We start from the raw sequence: 21,701 nt of genomic DNA on the forward strand, positions 1-21,701 counted from the left end.
GGGAGCCCCAGAGCTCCCAGCCACCCCACAGCTGCTCAGGCCCTTCCCATTTTATCATGGATATTGTTAGTAAAAGTCAGTGACAGGTCACGGGCTTCCGTGAATTCTTCTTTATTGCCCGTGACCTGTTCATGACTTTTACTAACAATATCCATGACAAAATCTTAGCCTCAGTAATAAATAATACTCATAGTTGCCCCAACCAGATATTCTGAAATCAACATGAGATCACCTACTGAGCACCAAACTCCCTTCTGCCCCCTGGTGTTTTACAAAGGCATCCCTGCCTCATGCCCCACGTAAAAAGATGTTTCTTGCAGTGGAGGGCCCCTCACAGGGAGTGTTCAGCTGCCAGCCCCCTCCCTTTTAAACCAAGGGGGACCAGCTCAGGCGCCTCTGCCTATAACCACTGTGCCAATCTGGTACAAGGAGAAAGGGGATCCCTCAAGCAGCAAGGTCCCAACCCCACCTAGGAGTTCACACATCAGATCCAGCACCTTACATTATTCAACCACAAACCAATCAGTAGCCAGAACAGATCAGACCACGAATAAAACATGCTGCCACCGAGGAGCATCGCCTAAGAGATGGGCTGCTGCATTCTGCACCCTTAGGCATAGTCCCTTAGGAGGAAGCACTGTAAGGAATGGGGCAGGGCAGGGCTATGGCAGTGGGGCTGAGCTCTACTGCAGGAGCAGCGCTGCTTTGTTCATGATTCGTAGATTCCAAGGCCAGACGGGACCACTGTGATGATCCAGTCTGCCCTCCAGTACAATGCAGGCCACAGAATTCCCCCAAGTAATTCTTAGGGCAGAAAAACATCCAGTCTTCATTTACAAATTGTCAGTGGTGGAGAATCCACCACAGCTGATGGTAAGTTGTTCCAGTGGCTAATTACTCTCATTGTTAAAATGTGCACCTTATTTCCAGTCTGAATGTGTCTAGCTTCAACTTACAGCCATTGGATCCTGTTAGACCTTTCTGTGCTAGACTGAAGAGCCCATTATTAAATATCGGCTCCCCATGTAGATACTTATAGACTGATGAAGTCACCCCTTCACCTTCCTTTTGTTAAACTAAATACACCTCTACCCCGATATAACGCTGTCCTCGGGAGCCAAAAAATCTTACCGCATTATAGACGAAACCGCGTGATATCGAACTTGCTTTGATCTGCCAGAGCATGCAGCTCCGCCCCCCAGAGCACTGTTTTACCGTGTTATATCTGAATTCATGTTATATCGGGTCGTGTTATATCGGGGTAGAGGTGTAGATTGAGCTCCTTGAGTAGGTCCTATCAGACCTACAAAAGCAATTTTCCCTCTCTTGGTATTGACACCTCCTCATCAATTATTGGGAGTGGACCACATCCACCCTGACTGAATTGGCCTTCAACATTGGTTCTCTACTTGTAAGGTAACTCCCTTCTCTTCGTGTGCCAATATATATTTATGCCTCTATCTGTAATTTTCACTCCATGCATCTGAAGAAGTGGGTTTTTTACCCATGAAAGTTTATGCCCAAATAAATCTGTTAGTCTTTAAGGTGCCACCAGATTCCTCGTTGTTTTTGTGGATACAGACTAACACGGCTACCCCTCTGATACTTTACTATCAGACCTGTTTTCTAATCCTGTAATCATTCTCATGACTCTTCTCTGAATCCTCTCAAATTTATCAACATCCTTCCTGAATTGTGGACAGCAGACCTGGACACAGGAATCCAGCACTGGTCATACCAATACCATCTACAGAGATAAAATAACCTCTCTACTCCTACTTGAGATTCTCCTGTTGATGCATCCCAGGATCGCATTAGCCCTTTGTGCCACACCATCACACTGGGAGCTCGTGTTCAGCTGATTATCCACCATAATCCCCCAAATCATTTTCAGAGTCACTGCTTCCCTGGGAATAGTCCCTCATCCTGGAAGTACAACCTACATTCTTTGTTCCTATATGTATACATTTAGCCATGTTAAAATGCATATTGTTTGCTTGCACCAAGCCTACCATGCTGTGTCCTCTTCATTATTTACCACTCCCCCAGTTTTTGTGTCATTTACAAACTTTATCGATGATGATTTTATATTTTCTTCCAGGTCATTGATAAAACTGTCAGTGTAGGGCCAAGAATTGATCCCTGAGGGACCCCATTAGAAACACAGCAGCTGGATGATTCCCCACTTACAACCGCCTGTTGAGACCTGTCAGTTAGCCAGCTTTTAAGCCATTAACTGTGTGCCATGTTAATTTTATATCTTTCTAGTTTTTTAATCAAAATATCATGAGGTAGCAAGTCAAACCCTTACAGAAGTCTAATTATATTACATCACCACTATTACCTTTATCAGCCAAACTTGTAATCTCATCAAAAAAGGTATCAATTTAGGTTGACAGGATCTCTTTTGCATAAACCCATGTTGATTGATATTAATTATATTACTTTCCTTTAATTCTTGATTAATAATGAGATACGCCCATCAGTCACACTCACCTTCAGTCACCACAGTCCTTTGTTTGGAAGCCATTTTATTCCCTCTGTGCCGTTGTCTCTCTGGAAAGTTTGCGGAGAGGAAAACGTACATCAGACAGAGGCAGGGAGATCATTTCGCTCTACAGCTGAGACAGTCTCACATTTTGTTCTTAGTGTTTTACATCTTCAGAGAAATCTATGAAGACGGTTGATGCCCTCCATAAAGGGCTCCTGTCTCTGAGTTAATAACACTCAGCATCTATCTCGGGATTCTCATTCACAAACCTCAGAGAGCTCTACGAATCGCAGTATTGCTAACCCCAAACGTTCAAAACCTATAAGATTGGTTCAGACATGATGGAATTAAAAAAAGATGACATCATGGGGTTTGGTCTGCCTGCGGATTGCTGACCGTCTCCCACCAGCCCCACCGGGTATGACAGGCAACTCACACTTAAGCAGTTTCAGCCACAGGCGTGATAGAGCCGGACTGTGCCAGAACGGCATTCTGGCACTTTTGCCGCATGGAGGCTGCCATTTTGCTCGCACAGTGGCATCCTCCGCACAACATGTCCTTGCACTCAACACACATGCAAGGTCACGCTGCATGGAGGGTGCCATTTTGTGGAGGAAAATAGCACTTTCCACACAGTGTGACCTCACACCTGCATGTGGGGTTTGAGTGGAGAACTGTGGCCTACAAAATGCTTTATATTAAATGATCCATCCTAAATAGAACATGTTTCCATTCCCTGTCATTCCCTTTCATTTGCTCTAAATCAATGGTCAAATCTATCTAAGTGTCACCCCATGCACTTCCCTGGGCTCATGTAACCCAGTGATGAGTGGGTATTTCATGTTCCACTGTGCTGATCTGCAAAGGATACAAGGTGTTACAGGCCCCAGCTACAACACTTTGGACCTGTACTTGGCCATGCTTTTAGCTCTGGATGTCCCTGGTTCAGTCCTTGGTGTGTTGGCCAACATGGCGACCATCACACTTACACCTGGGGAGGACTAAGTTCCTGGTACCTGTGATCATCTCAGAACAAGGCAAAGGAGAATTAGGTTTATTGTTGCCCTGCAGCCCAGGAGCAGGAGGCCCCAGCACAAGGGATGCTCCAGGGCAGGCCGGGGCAGAATGGCATGTGGGCAGTATATGGAGAAAAAAGCACACAGGGGCCATTGCAACCATGGTGCAATTTAAAGCAGCACCTCAGGGCTACCTTAACCTATCCTGGGGGCCCAACCAGCTCCTGTTAGCCTGAAAACCACCTCCACTCTGTCCTGGTGCCCATGCTGGCAGCAGCCCTGGGCTAAATGCTCCTTGTTATCCAAAATTCCTTTCTAGCCCACATGGCTGGCGTCATCTCTCACCCTGGTTGTGCCCCAGTTTAACTCTGTTCTCTCCAGTGATGTTACTCCTGATTTACATCGGTGGGGAAGCAAGCCCAGCAGTTTGCTCTTTTCCCACCATTTCTCCCTTTCCTGCAGTTTCTCACTCTGCACTTGGACCTTGTGCAGCCCCTTTGCCGTCTCCTCCTGCAGTGCACCTCCACACTTCTAGGGGTGAACTTCTCTATCTCTGAGAAAACTCCCAGAGCTCAGGACTTTGGGGGGCACCATGTTTTGTTTTCCAAATGGTAGAGAAAAACCCCAGGGGCTAGATCATCCCAGTTTGTGCCACAGGGCATGGAAAGATGATTTGCACGGGGGGTTGCCCGTTGCAACCTGCTCTCCCCACATAGATTTTCTCTGCGCTTCAGGAGCCAGGCCCAGCACAGTCCCTGTGTGCATGTGAACTGGCTCAGCAGATGACAGCCCGCTCTGCGGGGACAACTCAGAGCAACCAAAATGAAAACCACTCTCGGGGTTGTTCAGATCACTCTGCAAACTCTTCAGACTTCATGGGACAAGGGCAAAGTGAGCCCTGGCATCAACAGGTGCATTTCACCTGGATTTCAGTGCAGCTCCACCTGTGTACATCAGGGCTGGGTGTAGTCCTGGTCCCCGACTCCCCTATCCCCTTCAGAGAGCCCTCAGGGGGCTGACTCAGGCCTGTTTTCTGACCTCCTTCGCTGAGCTCATGTAAATATTCCAGACTCCTTGGCAGAGGATGGGAAAGTCCTGCTGCAGCATCACAGACTGCACTGCCTCCTCCCACCCAGCCTCTCACATTCACTTTCAATTTGCCTCCCACCCGGAAAGCTGCACTTCAGGGAGATTCTCCCCACCCCCCCAAATCTCAGCTCCCCAGCTCTCCTCTGTGGAGGAGGGAGATGGAAAGATCCCAGGGAAAGCCTGTCACTTACCTTGCAGGCTGTGGGAAGAAGCACCATCTGCAGCCCTCTCCCAGATGCGTCCTCCGGTTCTGCGTGTGTCAGGGCAGCTCTGCGGAAGTGAAGCCCTGTTTCTGATTCCTTATCTACATGCCGCTCCCTGGGTCCAAGGGTCACTGTACTGTATTCACGGTTTTAAACATGGTTCAGGGTTCCAAGTACATAGACCTCAGCCTGCTTAGTCCCCTGGCAAACCCACCATCAAAAATCTTAATAATCTTTTATTAAGGATATAGAACAAGAAGGAAACCAATTAGCATTTGCAATGTAAAGTATTAAATAAGGTTGTCATTTTAACACGAACCCTTGATCCCTTATCTGGAGAAAGTCTTTAAAAGGAACCCTCCCTTCCTTACCCTTCCCACCCACCCGCCTATGTGGCAGTCTCTTAGATAGTATGAAAAATTTTATTTACTGTCCTTTGGGGGCAAATGCAGGGAAATTAGTTGAGATGGGCTGCAGCTGTCAGTGTTGCTGCTGTTGTTACAGTCTAATCCCGTTTCTCAGAGTACAAGACAAACACACACAAGCACACAGGGGATGGATCACTTGATGATTACCTATTCTGTGCATTCCTCTGGGGCACCTGGCATTGGCCACTGCCGGAAGACAGGATTTTGGGCTAGATGGACCTGTGGCCTGACCCAGTATGGCCGTTCTTATGTTCTATGTTCTAAAAGAGGAAAGAAGAGAACAGCAAAGCTAGAAAGGGCAGCGTCTGTCTCTGGAGTTGACTGTCACTTGCAGCCTCACTGTTGGAGAAACACAGGCCCAGCCCATGATCCAGTCAGCCACCCTGAGACCTGCCAAACTTGTACCAGAATCAGGCTGTTTAGGGCAGTGCTTTTAGTTGCCTCTCTAGTCACGGACTTACACCATAGTTGCAAAGTATAGTCTTGGACAGCTAAGCCAGCCTCTTATTAGATTGAAGGCAATAGGAGAGTACAGGTCTGTCTCATCTTACATGCATTTAACATGCACGAATTCAGCTTTGTGTGGTCGGCAAAAACAAAACAAAAAAAGAGAAAAATAACAATTTAATACTGTACCTGTAGTGCGGGCGATTCCGCCCGCCATTACACTCAATGGAATTTTGACTATACGCGATTTTCGCTTTACGCGCTGACTGCAGAACGTACCCCAGCGGAAGACGCGACAGACCTGTATGATGCGGTGTTTATCCCACACTGGCATAAAAGGGGTTAATAGAGCCCTAGGGAGGCTGTGTGGGAAGCAGCCAATAGAAGAGAGGCTGTGAGGAGCAGCCAATCAGGGCCCAGCAGGCTCACATAAAAAGGGCTGCAGGGCCAGAGGTAGTCAGTTGCTGCTGGGAGTGAAAACTGTGTCTCTGGAGGGCTGAGAGACCTGTAACTACCTTGAACAGAGCATCTGCTAGCCGGGACTAGGAGAGTGGGAGGGAGCTCCTGGCTGGCTGCTGGGACCGAGCAGCTGAGGGCACTAAGGTAAGTGAAAAGAAGGTGCTGGGGAAGTGGCCCAGGGAAATAGAGAAGTTAAAGAGGTGCAGCAGGAGGCTGCTATTTACAGGGTCCCTGAGCTGGGACTTGGTGTAGTGGTCCCCTGATCCTCACCACTGGGGAAGTGGCTGGACAGTAGGGCTGTGATATGCACACCTCCCCTGGAAGGGGGGAACATGGAAGGCGAGCTAGTGAGAGGGCTGAGTTGTGAAGAGGGTGCTGTGATTCCAGAAGCTAAGAGAGAGGCCATAGGCAGAAGCAGAGACAGAGTGATGGTGTGCAGACCGTGGAGGGCAGCATTGGCCTTGAGCTAATCTCCAGAGGGCCAGGAGGAGGCGCCAGTCCAGCAGTGAGGGCTGCACTCCATGACAGAAAGTGGTAGAAAAAAATAAGGTGGGAAAGACACATGGAGAAGGGTGGGCAGGTGTCTGAGTGCAAGAGACAAAAATCTCACCTCCCAAGGGGTATTTGGGATTTAGCCAAGCTGATGAAAGTGGCAATGTCATTTGGGTCCCTCTCTCTGGCCTGATCCAACCAGAACATCTCTCAGGGGCAAGATGACAAAGACCCAGTGGTGTCACAGTGGATCCGAAAAAGGGTTAGTGTGGCAGCCATAATGATGAAGCTCGCTCCTTCTAGTCCACCCATCTCCTGGTCAGCAGTTGCAGTGAGAGAGTCTACAGCCATTTTCCCCCACACACCCATGGCTTTGTCTTTTAAAAACCCCAGAAGAGAGCTTTGGGTGAAATAGCCCATCCCTTCATTATTTTATCCACCAATTAGACCTAATTTACAACACATCAATTTTGGTCCATTGATTTGCATTCCCCCTCATCTCTTGTTTACCAAGCATGATCTTAACACAGGCCTTGAGTTATAATAGGAGGCCTTTTTGTTTGGACTAATTCAGTCCTTCTGTCTCCTTTTTTACCTTTTTCCATCAACATTCATTGTTACAGATTTCTGTGACCATTTTATGAACTTTCACTCGCTTCTCACAACTTGGGTAAAGATGTAGGCCCAGTTACTACAACACCACTCCCCCAATCTTTGTGTCACTCACAAATTTTATCAGCGATGGTTTTATATTTTCTTCCTGGTCATTGATAACATTGTTAAGTAGCTAGGGCCAGGAACCAACCCCTGGGAGAGCCCACTAGAAACACATCAACTTGATTATGATTCCCCCTGTAAAATTAAATGTTGAGATCTGTCAGTTAGCCAGTTTTTAATCCATATAATGGGTGCCATATTAATTTTGTGTCATTCTAGTTTCTTAATCAAAATGTTGCATGATACCAAGTCAAATGCTGTACAGAAGTCTAAGTATATTACTTCAATACTATTACTTTTATCAACCAAACTTGTAATATTATCAAAAAAGATATCAAGTTAGTTTGCAAGATCTATTTTGCATAGACCCATGTTGATTGACATTAATTATATTGACCTCCTTTAATTCTTTATTAATCGAGTCCTAGATCAGCTGCTCCCTTATCTTGCCCAGGCCTATAAGTACCCACATTGCCATGGTGTTATGTGATTATTAATTGTGTAAATGTCTAAAAAGAGTAAACAGGACAAACTAACAGTAGTAAAATTGATTAAAACAGTTCAAACCACGGCTAAATTACAGACCTTCAATAAGGTAGGGAAGGAAAAGGAGACATGGTGGGGAGGGGCCAGACAAAGTTTCATGTCCCAGGTTGTGTTCGGGATTTAGCCAGAGCCAGTGGAGGTGGTGATGTCATCTGGCTCCCTGTCTCTGGCCCGCTCTGGTGAGGACATCTCTCAGGATTTTGATGAAGGTTCAGGGTCCCAGGAGATAGTCGTGGCAGCAGCCATGATGGTGAATCTCACTTCAGTAGCCAATTTTTCTCTTTAAAGACAAAGCTTTTGGACTCCAAAAGGGAGTGATGGGTGGAATAGTCCAGCCTCTCATTATTTTGTCTACCATTTAGGCCTACTTTCCAACACATCCATTTTGGTTCATTGATTTTTTTTTTTGGTTCACAGTTAGGGTAAATGTGTAGGCCCAGTTATCACAACCTAATTGACACCCCTTTGAGAACAGTGTCATTAGGAGGGAATAAGGTCCCTGCTTGTCCCAGCCGGTAAACACCCAGTCTCCTCAGCACCCAGGCATCATGCACCTTTCCTGGACATCCCAGTGGTGTTCGTGAACATGCCTCTGTGGTTGGCCAAAGCCTGCAGAGTGAGGGTAGAGAACCCTTTGCAGTCAACATATTCACTTGCTTCTTCTTTGCGTCCCACTCAGCTTTCACAGCAGGGTTAAGCACAGTTACATTGATTACAGTGGTCTGTAAAATTAATCTTCAGACCTTCTCTGTTTCAAGGTTTTTCAAATGTTTTTTCCATCACTGGAGAAACGTTGTTCTAAGCCAGGTTTACTCTCTGGTAACTGCTATCCCCCATGCACACAACTCTGCTATTAGTCTGTTGCTCCACCGTATTACTAAAGGACCTTGGCTACAGAGACAGGGACTATCTGTCTTCCACAAACAGTCTCTACATACAGAACTATCGGATTTCTGTCAGATTAATTTCTGAGTCACCCTTGGTGGCTGCTGTGGGAGAACAGCTCCACCGCAGACACTTGTGTTTCATTACAGGATTCATCATTAATTATTACTTGGTAAGCACTGACAGTGCCTTACAAACCACAGAGAACCAGTTCCTGCCACAAGAAGCTAACAATCTACAGCAGGGAGCAGTGCCGGCCTACTAGTGACCAAATTCCTGTCCTTGCAGAAAAAATGGGTATTGAGGAGGAATTTAAATAAGTGATATTTAGAAGGTGACATCTGTCTACTAGGGCTGGCTCAAGAGCTCCCACTCTTGTCAGACAGGTCCCCAACCTTCTGTTCAATTTCTTTCAGCTAGGGTGGATGAAGGGCTGGAAGTCTCCCCATCCCATTCCCAGTGCTTTCACACACCTCCCCATCACAGCTCCTCCCCAATCAAGGTAGAGAAATTGACCCACAGCTTTGCATAGACACAGGGGATGTTTAGAACGGGCAAAAGAACAGGTAGGGTGGGTGGGTGGGTGTGTGTGTGTGTGTGTGTGTGTGTGCCCCCTGCAAGAGGAGCTGTGGGGAAGCATTTTAGAATCATAGAATATCAGGGTTGGAAGGGACCTCTGGAGGTCATCTAGTCCAACCCCCTGCTCAAAGCAGGACCAATCACCAACTAAATTATCCCAGCCAGGGCCTTGTCAAGCCTGACCTTTAAAACCTCTAAGGAAGGAGATTCCACCACCTCCCTAGGGAACCCATTCCAGTGCTTCACCACCCTCCTAGTGAAAAAGTTTTTTTCCTAATATCCAACCTAAACCGCCCTCCTGGAATTGACACCTCCTCATCTATTTTTGGGAGTGGACTACATTCACTGTGATAGAATTGGCCCTGTCACCACTGGTTCTCCACTTGTGATTTACTCCCTTCTCTTCACCTGTCATTATATAATGCCTGCATCTGTAACTTTCACTCCATGCATCTGAAGAAGTGGGTTTTTTGCCCACGAAAGCTTATGTCCAAATAAATCTGTTAGTCTATAAGATGCCTCCAGACTCCTTGTTTCCCTTCACTGTCTCATACCTGTCGCATTCTCTCTCTCTCCCTCTACCTTTATTTCTCTGCACACCCTTGTTTCCACATGCCCAGGACCCGACAGATTCCCTCCTGTTCCCAGTAGTCTCGTCCCTAGGTTGCCATTTGTCCCAGTTTTCCCAGGATTGCCCTTTTGTTGAGGTAACTGTCCTCAGAAATGTGGCTGGGCACTCAGTACACAGAGCCAGCTGTCTGGTGTGATGGGACTTCCCGGCTGTGTTGGATTTTTGTACCGTAGAGATGGCAGCCCTACCCCTTCCTCTAGGTCTCTCTCCTGAATCTCTTTTCTCCTCACCCCCTCCCCATTCCCTGCTTCCCCTCGAGTTTCCTCTCCAGTTTCCTAGCCACAGAGCCAGGGTGCAACCATCTTCCCTGAAGGAGGCCTGGCTTCACTCCCTTTGAAACAATGGGTAGCAGTGGCCATCTTCACTAAGGACAACTTCATTGCCCCAGGCAAAACCTGGACCACCTAACACCTAGGGGAGCCTGTGGCTTCAGACTCATTGAAAGTAATGGGAGAGTGTGGCCATTTTGAATTAGTGCAAAAATCCACAACCAAGCTGCAGGAGACAGTCAGAAGCTCAGTCACCAAATATCATCAGCCGTGAAACTCTGCCTGCCTCGTCCTCTTTGTTGGGTGTGATTTGTTATCTTGTTAATGGTTTATTAAGATGTGTGATGTTTCCTAATAATTAGTTTGTAAGGATATGGCAGCAATCCAAGATGGAGTCTGTACTGACATCTTGTAAACTCCATCTTATGACCCCTTTGTGCTCTGTCATCCTGATTAATGGGGGAGGGATAGCTCAGTGGTTTGAGCATTGGCTTGTTAAACCCAGGGTTGTGAGTTCAATCCTTGAGGAGGCCACTTAGGAATCTGGGGCAAAAATTGGTCCTGCTAGTGAAGGCAGGGGGCTGGACTCAATGACCTTTCAAGGTCCCTTCCAGCTCTAGGAGATTGGTATATCTCCAATTATTACCTAAGTTATGACTGGATCAAACTGTTTTTTCCCTGCCACTGGGCCATCTCAAGAACATTTTGCCTCTGACTGTTTCCCACCTTTCCCCACCTTTTAGGGGGGGAGGGAATGGGGGTAAAAATCTGTTTGGGGATTGGTCCTGCTTTGAGCAGGGGGTTAGATTAGATGACCTTCTGAGGTCCCTTCCAACCCTAATCTTCTATGACCATACCATGTTTTCCTGCCACAGACTGCATAAAAACTGTAACCACAGACAAGCGGCGCAGTCCATCCTAGTGGCTGTGTGTGCGTGGTTCAGGTCTTTGAGGCATCCGTGCATCATCGGAGAATACCACCCTTTCCTGAAGTGAAGAGAAGGAAGAAGTATTCCACCTTACCTGCTCCTATTCCTGAAGACACCAGCACCAGAGGGTTCTCGGTCTGCTTCTTCCATCCCCGATCGACATCGAGGGACTCTAGTGTTCCTCCTCCACGGCTTCCAATTACCCAAAGAGTGTAGGTCCTGGACGTCACTTCTGCCACAGACATGCTAGGATATAGTGAGGTACAATCAGGGTTCTCTTAGTTGGGGTTTTATTCGTTTAATTGCCATGGTGGCTTATGTATTTGGGCCTGAGCTTTATGCTTCTTGGTAAAGCTGCTGTATTACTGGTTTGTGTTTTCTATAGTTACTGTTGTTCACGTTTACCCCTTCCCTTATTTGTAATTTATCCCTCAATACACTTACCTGCTTCTGCTCTTCTGAGCAAAAGGGGCTTGTTTGATATCCTGATACCTCCACCATCATACATACAGAGTTCTCTTGGCTCCTGTCAGGAGTCTACCCTCACTTGAAACTGGGCGGTTTCAAAGTGAGGACCCGCATGTCTTCCCCCACCCCAAAATCCTAGGGTAGGTCTCCCCTTCGGCTGCCACCACCCGGTCAATTCCGTGGGCCGGGACACCCCTGTTTCCCCCCTTGGGAACACAGATCAATTCACAGAGGAGGAACCTCCCCCCTCCTCCCTCTCTCCAGCCTGCTCTGGAGACAGAGGTGCCTGGATTCAAACGCCTTGAATCTCACACACACAGGGAAGCAGCCCACTTCCCCCTCCCCTTCCCCTGAATTTCCCCAAGGGAAGGAATTAACCAAGTCCAAAGAAAAGAAAAGAATTTATTAAGAGAACAAAAGAAAATATAGAATCTCTATGAATCCAAGCTGGGCACTCATAGGGTATAACCTTGCTAAGTTCTGGAGAGAATCCTCTCTCTTTCTCAGTACAACCAGTACAAGCAGAATTAAGAATAATCAATAACAAACACACAGAATTGCAACCATAGGATTATTAGATAAGGACACAAAGTATCTTTCTAATACTCACTATCTTGACTAGAAGAAATTAGTTCAGAAAGGAGGAACTTGTAGGGACTTGATTAACTCGTCTGGTCTCTTGAACTCCAAACGGCCAAAGACCAAGACCCCCCCAAACAGAGGGAAAAGTTCCCTCCTAGGAGTTTCAAATTCTCTTCCCTGATTGGTCCTCAGGTCAGATGCCCACCAGGTACTATGCTTTAACCCTTTACTAACTATTCATGACACGCCCCCCAAATCGTCACAGTGGGATCCACTGGCGGCGATTTCCTCCTAGAACTGTAAAACAACCAGAGTAAGAAAACACATGCACTATTACATCGACTACTAAGCATGAAAACATATTAAGAACAGTTTTTAGCCACTTGATTCTGGGAAACTTTCACGAGAGAGTGCATCAGCAACTTTGTTGGAAGCTCCTGAAATGTGTTGAATGTTAAAGTCAAAGTCTTGGAGAGCTAAGCTCCAGCGGAGAAGTTTCTTGTTGTTTACCTTGTTGGTGTGAAGCCACTTTAGCGCAGCATGGTCAGTTTGTAGCTGGAACTGCCGGCCCCAAACGTATGGGCGTAGCTTTTCCAAGGCATACACAATGGCGTAACATTCTTTTTCACTGATGGACCAGTGGCTTTCCCTCTCAGACAGTTTCTTGCTGAGAAACACGACAGGATGGAAGTTGTGATCCGGTCCTTCCTGCATTAGTACCGCTCCTACCCCACGTTCAGATGCATCGGTGGTAACTAGGAAGGGTTTGTCAAAGTCTGGGGCCCTTAATACAGGGTCCGACATGAGCATTGCCTTAAGCTGGGTAAAGGCTTTCTGACACTCATCAGTCCACTTAACTGCATTTGGCTGGGTTTTCCTGGTCAGATCAGTTAGTGGGGCAGCGATTTGGCTGTAGTGTGGTACAAATCGCCTGTAATATCCGGCCAAACCTAAGAAGGATTGGACCTGTTTCTTTGACCTTGGGACAGGCCACTGTTGGATAGCCTCCACCTTGGCCTGTAGGGGGTTGATGGTTCCTTGACCCACCTGGTGTCCTAGGTAAGTTACTCTGTTGTGGCCTATTTGACACTTTTTGGCCTTAACAGTTAGTCCTGCCTGCCTGATGCGCTCTAAAACCATTTTCAAATGTTCTAGGTGTTCGGGCCATGAATCAGAAAAAATGGCCACATCATCGAGGTATGCAACTGCACAGTCTTCCAATCCTGCTAGTAGACCATCCACCAGCCTTTGGAAGGTGGCAGGTGCATTCCGCAGTCCGAACGGAAGCACAGTAAACTCATACACCCCTGCATGGGTGATGAAGGCAGATTTTTCCCTGGCGGGTTCATCTAGTGGTACCTGCCAGTATCCCTTGGTTAAATCAATGGTAGAGATGAACTGGGCACGTCCCAACTTTTTCAATAGCTTATCAGTGCGTGGCATTGGGTAGTTGTCTGGACGAGTTACAGCATTTAGCTTACGGTAGTCCACACAAAAGCGTATTTCCCCATCTGGTTTGGGAACCAGAACCACTGGAGATGCCCATGCACTGGTAGAAGGGCGGATGATACCCATCTCCAACATGTTGTCAATCTCCTGTTTAATAGCAACTTTGGCATGAGGTGACGCAGCTTCCTCCTTCTCTTTTTGTGCCTGTAGGATTTTTAAATTTACTTGAGCAATTTCCAGTTCGGTCTTTGAGTCAGTCATGTCTGTGCCTTCAGGTGCTGGTCACACCCCTCTGCAGTCAGTGAACCGTATGTGTTGCTTGACAGTCCCTACCCCTGCCTATGATAACTTGAGTAAAGAAAGAGAAATCAATCCTTTGTATAGCAAATTGTGGTTTGTGTAATGTTACTGGTTTGTACTGAGAAAGAGGGAAAGAGTTAAAAAAAAAAATTCTCTGTCTCCCTCTGCTCTGAGTTGCTGTACTCAGCAGCCCAGCTGAAAGGCTGCTGCTAACAATACCCCTGAGAAAAATCTGGTCTATTCCTTAGGGATTTGTGTTCTCCTGTCTTCTGATCCTTTCAAAAGACACAGGGAGAAAAAAAACCTGGCTGGAGGGTTTCTCTCTGCAACCCCCAAACCTGCTTTTCCTGTTGGATGGGAATGTACTTTGGCGAGCACTTCCCCCCACCTCAGGAATCCTGAGTGGTACCTTGTATCACAATGGACGCCAGTACCTCTCCACCGGAGGCTTTGTAACAGAAAGCCCTGCAAAAAACTGAAAATACTTGTAACCCTGAAACTGTCTCAGAGTGCCTCTGGTAGAAAAGCCTTGCCTCTCTCTCTGGGTCCGAAACACCACTGCCACCATGTCAGGAGTCTACCCTCACTTGAAACTGGGCGGTTTCAAAGTGAGGACCCGCATGTCTTCCCCCACCCCAAAATCCTAGGGTAGGTCTCCCCTTCGGCTGCCACCACCCGGTCAATTCCGTGGGCCGGGACACCCCTGTTTTCCCCCCTTGGGAACACAGATCAATTCACAGAGGAGGAACCTCCCCCCTCCTCCCTCTCTCCAGCCTGCTCTGGAGACAGAGGTGCCTGGATTCAAACGCCTTGAATCTCACACACACAGGGAAGCAGCCCACTTCCCCCTCCCCTTCCCCTGAATTTCCCCAAGGGAAGGAATTAACCAAGTCCAAAGAAAAGAAAAGAATTTATTAAGAGAACAAAAGAAAATATAGAATCTCTATGAATCCAAGCTGGGCACTCATAGGGTATAACCTTGCTAAGTTCTGGAGAGAATCCTCTCTCTTTCTCAGTACAACCAGTACAAGCAGAATTAAGAATAATCAATAACAAACACACAGAATTGCAACCATAGGATTATTAGATAAGGACACAAAGTATCTTTCTAATACTCACTATCTTGACTAGAAGAAATTAGTTCAGAAAGGAGGAACTTGTAGGGACTTGATTAACTCGTCTGGTCTCTTGAACTCCAAACGGCCAAAGACCAAGACCCCCCCAAACAGAGGGAAAAGTTCCCTCCTAGGAGTTTCAAATTCTCTTCCCTGATTGGTCCTCAGGTCAGATGCCCACCAGGTACTATGCTTTAACCCTTTACTAACTATTCATGACAGCTCCCCTTTGAGATAACACCTTCCCCCACCCGGACCGCAGATCTGGTCACCCTGGAGCGGGGAGCAGAGCTGCAGCTGCTTTTCCAGGAAGGCAGAGGGAGTTGGGAGGACCCCTCCTTAGAGAGGGGGAAGGAAGTGGGGAGAAGAGGGCTGCCCTGGCTCTTCCTAGAGATGTGCAGCTGGCCTGGCTGGATCAGCTGTGCTTCACTCTGCTAAGAACCATGCCCATCAGCCCCTGGCTCAGAGCCACACCCCTCTCGCTGGAGGTCCTGCCAACTCCGTTCTGCCCCCATGGGTGGCTCTCTGCTGTCAGATCTCTAAGGGAAACCCATTCCAAATCCCTACTTCTCCAATGCCCAACTGGGGGAGCAGAGTTGTGCTGGGAGGCACGGGGAGCCCTGTGCTGCCCTGGGAGCACCAAGGACACCAGCCTCTCCCTTCCCTGGGCACCAGGCTATGGAGATGAGCCTGCCTGGCCTACTGGAAGGAAGGCGCATACATGGACAGCCACCGCCCTCTGCAGCCATGCAGAGTAGCCTGCAAAAAGGTAGAGGATAGTTCAGTGGTTTGAGCATTGGCCTGCTAAACCCAGGGTTATGAGTTCAATCCTTGAGGGGGCCATTTGGGGATTGGCCCTGCTTTGGGCAGGGAGTTGGACTAGATGATCTCCTGAGGTCCCTTCCAACCCTAATGATCTATGATTCTAGGACCAGGCATCAAATGTTCATCCTAAGGACCTTCTGGCTCAGGGATTTTCCACCCAGGCTATTCTGAGGGGGAATTTTCTGGTCATTGTGTGAGGGTTTCAGACTAGATCTCATCACTGCCTCACACAGGAAAAGAGAAGGAATGAGTGGGCTGGGCAAGTGCCCAGAGGTGCTGAGCATTTGCCACTCCCTTGGGAGGGAAGGGGAGCACTGGGTGCTCTGGAAATCAGGCCCTAAGTGACCTGTTAGCTCATTTGCAGGCAGAGGGCATGCAAGAAGCTGCTGTTTTGGGACCAACTGGGTTGTTTGGGGATTGAAAATGCTTATGGGCTGCTTGGTTTTGCCTCACCCCTGGACCCAGGGGAAACTGCTTTTGTAGTTGGCAAGCCATTCACAGCCTTTGTTTAATTCTGAGCTGACACCTCAACTGCTAGAAGAGGGCCTCATCCTCCCTGATTGAATTAACCCTGTTATCTCCAGACTGATTCTGGCCTGCATATTTATACCTGCCTCTGGAAATTTCCAGTACATGCGTCTGAAAGTGAGGATTTGCCCACGAAAGCTCATGCTCCAATACATCTGTTAGTCTTTAAGGTGCCACGGGACTCTTTGTTGCTTTTTACAGATCCAGACTAAGACGGCTCCCCCTCTGATAAAAGATATCAAGTTAGCTTGACAAGATCTGTTTTCCAGAAAACCATATTGATTGGCATTGATTCATTACCCTCCTTCAATTCTTTATTAATCAAGTCCCATAGCCGTTCCATTTTTATTTCAAACAGATCCAAAAGTTAGTGACTCGCTGTGATGTTTCCTGGGGTATCCAGGTTGTGAGGCACCTCACTACCACCTGCCCTTCGCCTGAGCAGTCCTGGTCTGTGCCTCCCATGGGTCAGCTCCCCAACGCCACCGGCCATGGACAACACAAGCACTGCCCTGCTGTGACTCTACAGGTTAGCGAAAGGCACACTCCATCCCCAAAGCCTACCAAGCATCTTCCTGGAGCACCCAGCTCCTGATCAACACAGAGATTCAATTAACAGCAAGTAGAGGCATTAGAAACAAATGGTTACATACAAAATAAAACCATAACACATGATGAGGGGAAATGTGGATTGAAAGTAGCATTACTGGTTGGTCAGCCTCTAGCATTTGGCTTGAGGACGGTGCAAAATTATGCTTGCAGGGAGATAATGGCTAGGCCTTCTGTGTTGACATGAACCAAGTTTGAACAGTATCCTGCATATTCGCTGTCACTACAGAGAGTCACTGGCCAGAGCCTGGATTATGAGACTCTCAGCATATGCCAAGATGAGGCAAGGGAGAGGAGTTTAACCAGGCATTCCCTTGTCTAACAGATAAGCAGATTCTGCAGACGTAGTGTCTCATGAGTACAGAACAAAGGAAGAACTGACAGTACAACATGGTATTCTCTATGAAGGCAATAAGGTCATAATACATAACGACATGCATGCTGAACTGCTAATCTGCATACACTCTGGCTATATTGATGTTGAAACATTGTGTTAGAGCAGGGGTCGGCAACCTACGGCACGCGTGCTAAAGGTGGTATGCGAGCCAATTTTTGATGGCACGTGGGCTCTGGCTGAGCTGCTCAGCCCACCGCTCTGGGGTTCCCACTGTTGGCCCCTTGCCAGCCGGGGTCCCGCCGCTGGTCCCACTCAGTACCTGCTGCTGCCTGGGGGAAGGAACCCCAGGCTGGCGGCAGGCTGAGACTCCAGCTAGCAGGAGCCAGCAGCTGAAACCCCAGAGCGGCAGCAGGCTCAGCTGCTCAGCCCGCCGCCGCTCTGGGGTTTCCACCACCAGCTCCTGCCAGCCGGGGTCCTAGCGCCGGTCCCACTCAGCGCCTGCTGCTGGCCTGGGTAGAGGAACCCCAGGCTGGCAGTGGGCTGAGACCCCGGCTGGCAGGAGCCGGCGGCTGAAACCCCAGAGCGGGGACGGGCGGACCCGCTCAGCCCGCAGCTGCTCTGGGGCTCTGGCTGCTGGCCCCTTGCCAGCTGGGGTCCCCGCCGCAGCCCCACTCACCTTGCTTCCGGTTGGAGTTTCAGCACAAGCTCCCCTGCCAGACAGGGTCCAGGCCTCCGGCCCTGCTCAGCCCTACCAGCTGCCAGCTCCACTCACCTCAGCTGCTGATCTGGGGTTCCAGCCAGTTAACAACTGATCACTCAGAAGCCTGTGTGCAGCTTAAAGTATCCAAATAGGTGCCACCAGACACTGGAAAATTTAACAAGGAAAAGCAAGGGTAAGGATCACGCTAAACTAATAAGATCTGCATTTTAAATAAAGCTTCTGAAACATTTTGAAAACCTTGTTTACTTTACATATAACAATAGTTTGGTTCTATATTATAGACTTAGAGAGCTGCTAAAAACCTTAAAATGTACTACTAGCACGCGAACCCTTAAATTAGCGTGTATACATGAAGACTCAGCACACCACTGCTGAAAGGTTGCCAACCCCTCTGTTAGAGGACTTGGTACCTGGCTGTAATGTGTATTTAATACAGTCATAGAGCTGGTAAGTAGAATTGGAATGTCTCTCTCTTTAAGAGTCCAATAAATAAAACAGGTACAAGTAGGCATAGCACATAGAGTCACAGAAATGTAGAGCTGGAAGGGACCTGGAGAGGTCATCAAGTCAGGTGATGCTCAGCCTTTCCAGATTACTGTACCCGTTTCAGAAGTCTGATTTGTTTACATACCCCAAGTTTCATCTCACTTAAAAACTACTTGTTTACAAAATCAGACATAGAAACACAAAAGTGTCACAGCCACACTACTACTGATAAATGGTTGACTCTCTTTTTTACCATATATTTATAAAATAAATCAACTGTAATGTAAATATTGCACTTAAATTTCAGTTTAGATTTAGAATATACAGAGCAGTACAAACAAGTCATCGTCCTTATGAAATTTTAGTCTGTATTGACTTCGCTAGTGCTTTTTATGTAGCCTATTGTAAAAGTAGGAAAATACCTAGATGAGTTGATGTACCCCCTGGAAGACCTCTGCATACCCCCAGGGGTACATGTACCCGTGGTTGAGAACCATTAATCTAGTCCATGCCTCCATTCTGAGGCATCCCATGTATACCTAGATCATCACTTACAGATGTCTAACTTGTTCTTAAAAATTATGGGGATTACACAACCTCCCTTGGTACCTGTGCCAGCATTTAATTATCCTTAAAGATTTCTTAATATCTACTCTGCAGCTTTTGTAAATGTAAGCAGAGTCTGAATGAGCTCTCCCCTGACATCTAGTGGAAAAAGACTTCAGGAACTGATCTCGTTTGCATGGACACACCCACCCTGCCTAGGTGCTCAGCATGATGGGATTGCTTGCCCAAATGATCACTTGTGGCTGGTGTTGGATCCCCAGTCTCCTTGTTATTGGGGCAGGAGTAATAAAATGTTGTTACCCTTGTTGTGTGAGATGAGGGCAGCAGAACTGTACCTGGCCTAACCCAATGGAGGAACTCACCATCAACTCAACAGCATTTGCTAGGGGATATGGGTTCCACAGCCCCATGAGTTGAGAGTGGGTGTGGATGAGTACTTGTATGTGGTGCTGTTTAAGGGTTTTAGATGGTATTTGACCTTTGTGCTTTCCCTATGATGTAAAAAAGAAGAGTTAAGAGTACAGGTCTGTTGCATCTTACGCGCATTTAACATCAGCGAATTCAGCTTTACATGGTTAGCAAAAACAAAACAAAAAAAGAAAAATAATTTAAATACTGTTCCTGTAGTGTGTGCGATTCCGCCCGCCATTACACCCAGTGTAATTTTGACTATACACGGTTTTCACTTTATGCGCTGACCGTGGAACGTAACCCCAGCGTAAGATGAGACAGACCTGTATTGTTACATGCTGCAGAGCTAAAATCACTGATGTCTAAGTATTAGCCCTACTTTGAGACAGTATCTTTATTACCAGAGAGTGCCCAGTGTGCACCAGCACTGAGACTCCCCCACTAATATCTGAAATCAGAGCTGTGTCAAGTGGGGGTCTGAAGACATCTTGGTGTGAGCAGCTGGTGGAGGGGTGTGGCCAGCAGAGTGGCTGGTGAAGAGGCATGGCAAGTGGCCAGAAGGGTGGCTGGTGGAAAGAGCCAGAACAGAGCCCAACAGAGGCACAGCAATTGGCTGTTGGGGCGATGAGCGAGTGCCCAAACAGCGGAGTGTGTAAGGTGCCTCCTTACCACCACCCGCCTCCACACAGAGTGGGAGGTGAACTCTGCAGATGAACATCTGAAGTCTGGGGCTGCACTGGCCAAGGAAAACAACTGTGAGTGGGATGCAAAGAAGGGACGGGCATGTTAAAGGGACTTTTGGGTTGCGGGACTTAAGAACCTGAGGGGGAAAGGACACTGCCCAACTTATTTGGGGGTGGGTCTTTTGCTCATGGTTTATGTTTGTGAACCTTAGTTGCAGTGTTTTCCCAAATGAATGCTGAGTTACTTCCCTCCTTTTATTAAAAGTTTCTGCTACACTCAGACTCTGTGCTTGTGAGAGAGGAAGTATTCCCTCTTAGAGCAGGGGTGGGCAGACCCATCTGGGTAGGGAAATTCTATGGTAGGCAATGAATGCTCACAAAATTAACAATTCAGAGATATTCAAAGAAACTCTATTTAATAAAGATATATTATAGTGAAAATAAACATAAAACCTTACTTACTATTATAAATATACCATCATAACAATCTATTACACCAAATGTAACCCCTTTCCATGCCCTCTTTGATTAATGTGAACAATGCAGCTGGTCACCCTTCTTTACAAGGGCATCAAAGTCCGGTGTCATTCTTGTTTTGGAAATCCGTAATACCGAGCTGAGATGCTGGTCAGTTAACTGGGATCAGGAGAGAGATTTGTTGTAGTTCAGCAGGAAAAATGTTTGTTCATACACATAGGTGGAGCCGAACAAAACAAAGATTTTTCTGTGCCACCTTGTGGATATTTGTTGGAGTTTTGTTTCACTCAAGGAGGCATAAAACCTGTCCAGTTTTTCTGAATTGTACTGTTCCTTCAAGGTGGAATCACAATGGATATTAATGAGCTCTAGTTGTAATTCTTGCGGGGCTTTCTTGTAGTCAAATGACAGTGGGCATGACACCAGCTCCAGTGTCTTCTCTATCTTCGCAAAGTCAGAGAGTTGATGAGAAAATTCTCCGTGCAAGTCACTCAAAATTTTGCTTGAATTTTCTGTCTGCTCTGGTGACACTTTCAAGTATTTCAGTGTTGGAAAGTGAGCAAACACTTTGTCCTTAATTTGTTTTGAAAGCAAGACTAACTCAGCTTTGAAAGCTGTCACAGTAGAATACAATTTGTGTACAAACACATTATTTCCTTGCAGCTTTACATTGTTAATTTAAATGTGCCAAGATATCCACACCAAAAGTGAAGACGCATACCCGGTTTGAATTCTTTAATTCAGGAAAATCATTTTCTTTTCCAGAAAAGTGCAAATTTCATCTCTGAGCTCCCACACTCGCTGTAATACCTTTCCTAGGCTGAGCCAGAGGACATTTGTATGATAAAGTCAGTCCTGGTTTTCGGCGTCAGTGTCTTCAAGAAGGGAAATGAATTGCCGATGACTAAATCCCCTCACTCTTATGTAGTTCACTATTTTCACTACTGTGTGAATAACATGAT

At 47.2% G+C, this 21,701-nt stretch overlaps 1 long non-coding RNA gene across 2 annotated transcripts in view; it reads left to right on the forward strand.

The window, feature by feature from the left end:
• The first annotated feature begins 6,147 nt into the window (after positions 1–6,147).
• LOC123352058 overlaps positions 6,148–21,701 on the forward strand; it is a 41,352-nt gene continuing 25,798 nt past the window's right edge. The window contains exons 1-3 of one of the 2 annotated variants that reach the window (XR_006574092.1): positions 6,148–6,277; positions 11,128–11,442; positions 16,807–16,977. This is a non-coding gene — a long non-coding RNA (uncharacterized LOC123352058). Of the gene's footprint in view, positions 6,278–11,127; positions 11,443–16,806; positions 17,460–21,701 lie in introns of those variants that run through there. The other variant, XR_006574091.1, reaches the window with a different exon arrangement.

This window comes from Mauremys mutica, chromosome 17 (genome assembly GCF_020497125.1).
Source record: "Mauremys mutica isolate MM-2020 ecotype Southern chromosome 17, ASM2049712v1, whole genome shotgun sequence".
Taxonomy (NCBI): Eukaryota; Metazoa; Chordata; order Testudines; family Geoemydidae; genus Mauremys; species Mauremys mutica.